Here is a 6,000-nt window from a genome sequence, read left to right on the forward strand (position 1 = left end):
CTAAAAGCCCCGCATGACCAAGAAACCCTAAGTTACTCATTAACTTAGTTTTTTCTTCTTTAGCATAATGTTATTAAATCCTGCATAATCATGACATACATGTTCATTACATTTCGATAGACTGTAACCTCGCTGACAGAGAGTACGTCCTCATGCCGGAGTAAGGAGCTGCTCAGGAGGTAGCCCCGGATCCAGCACCCGAGCCTGCACGAGAGGATCTGCCTGCCACAGCCTTGGAAGGCAAGCCCCGGTTTATGCATAACCTATTATTTATGCTATTTTAATATACTTAATGATTGTAGAATTGATTGTGCACTTAAGTATAGGAGTTGTTTGAAACCCCAGTTGCATGATCTCAGGAATCCTATTGAGATGAATACTACTATGCTAAGTCGAGTAGCTGCTTTATTCATTAGGATCTCGGTAGAAGTCGAGTGATTTTTCTAGCACTCGCGCGAGGTCAGGAAATTGGTTGTATCCACTTTCTTCTCATAATGATGCTGGGTTGTGGACAACAATCCATGGGGGTTGGTTGTCCACGGGATGAAAATTGGAATAAGGATTAAGGTGTGGTACCGTGTGTCAAGCGTTTGAACGTACTAAACACATACCGAGAAATATGGTAAATCGGTAAGCCTAGTACCTGAGTGAACCTGCCCGCAGATTGCCCTCCTCACGCGACCTGAGACGTGGTCTCCCATTCCGGTTATGGTGGGTACAAGTGCGGTCACTGCACGACGGCAGTCGGGGTCAGTGAGGCATTGTACGCCAAGGCGGTGAGCCCCTTTCTGTTGCCAGGGAATCGATGGGGATGGTTGATGTGTGTGGAGACGGAGTGCCCCTGCATGCCGTGTGTTTAGGTTTACCTTGCAAGGTTTAAAAACTCGATTCGAATCGTCTGCTTCTCGCAGCTAATGAGACTGCTTGATCCATGCTGCTACATTGAGTAACAAGTGGAAATATGATGAGTTGATACAAGATGTTGATTGCTAAGAATGTTTGCTACCATGTATGAGTAGTTAGTACATATTTAGCCTTAAGAGAGTCACACTTAAACTTGACAAAGTTAAAACTTGATTTAGAAACTCAGCTAGTGCTTTTGGCAACCAAACCCCACAGCCAAACAGCTGCATGTCTAGAGGTAGAGGAGTAGACTCCTCACACCAGGTAAGTCTAGCTGAGTATTAGTATACTCAGCCTTGCTTGTGGCATAATTTTACAGGTTCTCTGGAGGACATGGTTGCTGGAGTAACTTGGCCATCCATCTTGCCACCGGGTTGGACTGTCGAGTGGGACCCTACCTCGGCCGAGGAGGAGCATGAGGAGTGATGGGACAGGCTTCCCCATCTCTCTGTTTATTTACCGTTAGTTTTATTCCGCTGCACTTCGAACAATGATGACTACTTTTGTAAAAACTCCGATGATGATGTAATAATTTAATACTCCTTAATGCATGGTTTTATGATTTATTGTATTTGCTCTGTGACTCACTTTCGAGTGAGATTGTGGTACTTGATCCTGTCAGTGGCCGTGTCGGACTAGATATGAGGGATTGACGGGTTATTCTCATTTAAGTGTGGTCTAGCCTCTAAGGCGGGATTTAGGCACTTAAGTTGGAATAATTCGGGCAGTTCTGCCACAGCTGGTATCGGAGCTTGTACCACCACAGAAGAATCAATAAAATATAAATACCATCCTTTTCCGAAGTAAAACTTGATAGAAACAATGTTGGATAGATCGTAGGACGATCAGGATAGACCTAGGACGTGAAGCCTTAGGATGATAGAAGGGTAGCTAGGTGGCTAAGTGTTTAAGCCCTACGGGCTACTATAAGGGATGAGAGTTCTTCCCTATTCCCTTTTTATTGATGTGAGGTCGTTTAGGACGAGCATGCATGCATTCTTAATTAAGCAAATGGATAATTGAGTAAAGACTTAAATACAAAATGATGACCAACTAAGTACCCCAGTACCATTTTTATAGTTGGAGAGAAGCTGAGTCTTATTTTCTTGTTCTTTTTATAATTCTTTTTCTTTTACTTACGCTTAACCGTACACAGATGACTTCCCACGGATCCTCAGATGACGGAAATGCACTGTCCCACACTGACGGGCTTGCACGAGAGGGCTTTCCCCGCATTTTGTGGGAGATACTTCAGGGGGCCGGATACACGACACCTCCTCAGTACGCGGTGCAGCAGTTCGAGAAGCACCGAGTGCCCCGCTGTAGGGTGAGGATGACCTTGGAGCCTCATCCCCTGCAGCCAGGCTGGCGTTCACTAGACTCTGAGTCTTTTGGATACTGGGCTGAGGCCACGATCGAGGCAATTGCTCTGCACGGGTTGACCACTTTCTGCGGATTCCATCCCTTGGAGCTGTCTACCCACCCCATTGGCTTGTTCCCCGCAGAAAGGGAGGACGACCCAATGTGGAAGGATCGGGTGGAGCACGCCAAGGACATCTGGGCTATCTACCCGGGACAGACTGCTCACTTGACAGTGCGGTGCATGAATGCCCTGTACCGTCTGCAAGTGATGCATGGTGAGGCGATGTCCCATCTGATGGCATTGTTGGAGGCAACAAAGATCACCCTGGACAACAAAGAGGAGCTTGTGGTTGACTTGTCCACTGAGATGGTGGAAAAGGATTTACAGGTGGAGCAGCTGTCAAATGAGATCCAAGAGCTGGAGGAATTAGTGGGGACCAGGGAGAACACCATCGAGGTTCTTGAGGATCAGCTCATTAACACCCAGCAGCAGCTTGCCGAGGCTAATGAGCACCTGGATATGCATCACCAGGAGATCCAGGATATGGAGGCCAACGAGGACGTCGACATTGAGGGAGGAGAGGAGCCTGCCTCCAGCTTGGACACTGCTGGCTCAGGGAGACCACCTTCCCCCGAGTCGAGTGTTGCCTCGTTCACTCACTAGGTATCAGGGATAGAGTTAGAAGTCGGTGATGGTAGGACTCCTCATAGCTAGCTTAGCTTTTGCACCCTTGAGGTACTAGGCTAGGTAGAGTTGAGTCTTTTTGGGACCATTGATGTAATCGTGATAAACTCTTTTGGAAGCATGGTTGATGGATGCTGTTAGTTTTAAATTGGGAAGGAAAGTTTATGCCTTTTGAAATCCTTTTTGTTTATGTCGGAATCTATCAATTCGCCTTTGACTCTTTCACCACGATTAAACCTTAAACTTGAAGATGTGTTATTGAGGATATATGTGATTTTTCAGATGGCCGGAAGAGCGCGTCGTGGCCAGAATGAGCGCGTTCCTCCACCGCCGCCACCGCCTCCCACTCTGCAGGAGCTAATGGCTCAGCAGAATGAGATCTTGAGGCAGCTAGCTTAGAGTCAACCACCACCTCAGCACTATGGTGGTGGAGACCATCAGCGTCACCCCACGGCAGCTACCTACCAGGAGTTCCTCAGTACCCAGCCTCCTTTGTTCACTAGGGCAGAGGACCCACTTGATGCAGATGTGTGGTTGAGAGTAGTGGAATCCAAATTCCCGCTACTCCATGGAGTTTGCTCAGAGGTCACTAAAGTCAGGTTCGCCACCCAGCAGCTTCGCGGACCCGCAAGGACTTGGTGGGACCATTTTCTTGCCATGCAGCCAGATGACCGAGAGGTGGAATGGAGAGAGTTCAAGGCAGCTTTTAGGGGACACCACATACCAGCCGGGATTATGGACCGAAAGCTCAATGAGTTTCTGGCACTCACTCAGGGCAACAGGACAGTGTTGCAGTATGCTCAGGCTTTTAATGACCTGTGCCAGTATGCTGGGTATCATGCAGATACGGACGAGAAGAAGAGAGACAGGTTCAGGAGGGGGCTCAGCACTAAGCTCCATGACCGTCTCAACACCGTCAGGGCCAACAGCTACAATGAGTTGGTCAACATGGCCATCTCCCAGGAGGACTGCATCACAGCTCATCAGGCAGAAAAGAAGAGGAAGACCCCTGTGGCAGGACCTTCAGCTCAGCCACAGTGTTTCAGGATTGTGTCTGACACTCAGAACAGGGGACCCCAGCAGCAACAAGGGAGATGGGTGATCCGACCACAGCAGCAGCAGCCACCCAACCGCACCCAGTTTCCAGCTCAGAGGAACAATCAGCAGCAGCAGCAGTATCGCCAGGCAAATGACAACAAGTGTTTCACATGCGGCAACACCGGACATTATGCCAAGAATTGCCCCAGGAACCAGCAGAGGTAGGGGCAGACTGTTAATCAGAATCAAGGCAAGAGACAGAAGGTGCAAGTGAGGCAAGGCAGGCTGAACTTCACCACCATGGCTGATATTCCAGAGGGGGCACCCGTCATGACTGGTATCTTTACAGTTTTGAATTATCCTGCTATTATTCTTTTTTATTCTGGTGCATATCATAGTTTTATCAGTGCCAAATTTAGTGCCAAGTGCCAGTTGCCCTTTCACCACACCAATGGGGGCATTACAATTTCAACCCCAGGAGGCAGGGTTGCCACCTATCAAATCAACAGGCAAGTGCCTATAAAATTGGGTAGTCTTGTGATTAGAACCACCCTTCTCATCCTAGGATTGGATAGCGTGGATATTATATTGGGAACTGACTGGTTGACCAGGCATCAGGCAGTATTGGATATTGCAGCAAGGGCCATTGAAATTCATTCCCCTGCTTATGGCGAGACTGTTTTATATTGGCCTGATCAGGGTTGTACCCGTTCTTGTGCTTTCGTTATGATAAAATCCCCAGTGGAAAAGATCCCAGTGGTTTGTGACTACCCAGATGTATTTCCGGATGAATTGCCGGGAATGCCACCTGACAGAGACATTGAGTTCGCCATCGAATTGCAGCCCGGGACTGCTCCTATCTCCAAGAGACCCTATAGGATGCCTCCCACGGAATTGGCAGAGTTGAAAAAGCAACTGCAGGAGTTGTTGGACAAGGGGTTTATCCGCCCAAGTACTTCACCATGGGGATGTCCTGCCTTATTCGTAAATAAAAAGGATGAAAGTTTGAGAATGTGTGTTGATTACCGCCCTCTCAATGCGGTGACCATCAAGAACAAATACCCACTGCCCCGCATTGATGTATTGTTCGATCAGTTGGTGGGAGCCAAGGTCTTCTCCAAGATAGACCTTCGCTCGGGTTACCATCAGATCAAGATCCGTGCCAGTGATATTCCCAAGACGGCTTTCTCTACCAGATATGGGCTCTATGAATTTTTGGTGATGTCTTTTGGGCTGACCAATGCCCCGGCTTATTTTATGTACCTGATGAACTCAGTATTCATGCCAGAGTTGGACAAATTCGTGGTCGTTTTCATTGATGATATTCTGGTCTATTCCAAGAATGAAGCCGAGCACACCAAACATTTGCATACTGTACTTCAGAGACTGCGTGACCATCAGTTGTATGCTAAATTGTCTAAATGTGAATTCTGGCTGAAGGAGATTAAATTCTTGGGTCATACAATTTCTCAGGATGGGATATCAGTTGATCCTGAGAAGGTACAAGAGGTAATGGATTGGAAACCCCCGACTACAGTGAGGCAGATTCGGAGTTTTCTGGGATTGGCAGGGTATTATCGATGATTTATTCCGGATTTCTCCAGGATTGCCAAGTCAATGACTGAACTATTGAAGAAGGGAGTCAAGTATGATTGGAGCCAAAAGTGCGAAGATGCTTTTCATACACTAAGGCAGCATTTGACCATAGCCCCAGTGCTGGCTCAACCTGACAACACCAAGCCCTTTGAAGTTTATTGTGATGCTTCTGGCACTGGTTTGGGATGTGTCTTAATGCAAGATAACAGGGTAATTGCTTATGCCTCCCGAGCACTCAGACCCCATGAGCAGAACTACCCTACACATGATCTGGAGTTAGCAGCTGTGGTTCATGCTCTCAAAATATGGAGACACTACTTGATGGGAGCTCACTGTAACATTTACACTGATCACAAGAGCCTCAAATACATTTTCACTCAGGCAGATTTGAACATGAGGCAGAGGAGATGGTTGGA

The sequence above is a fragment of the Zea mays genome, chromosome 5 (assembly GCF_902167145.1).
Source record: "Zea mays cultivar B73 chromosome 5, Zm-B73-REFERENCE-NAM-5.0, whole genome shotgun sequence".
Lineage (NCBI taxonomy): Eukaryota > Viridiplantae > Streptophyta > Magnoliopsida > Poales > Poaceae > Zea > Zea mays.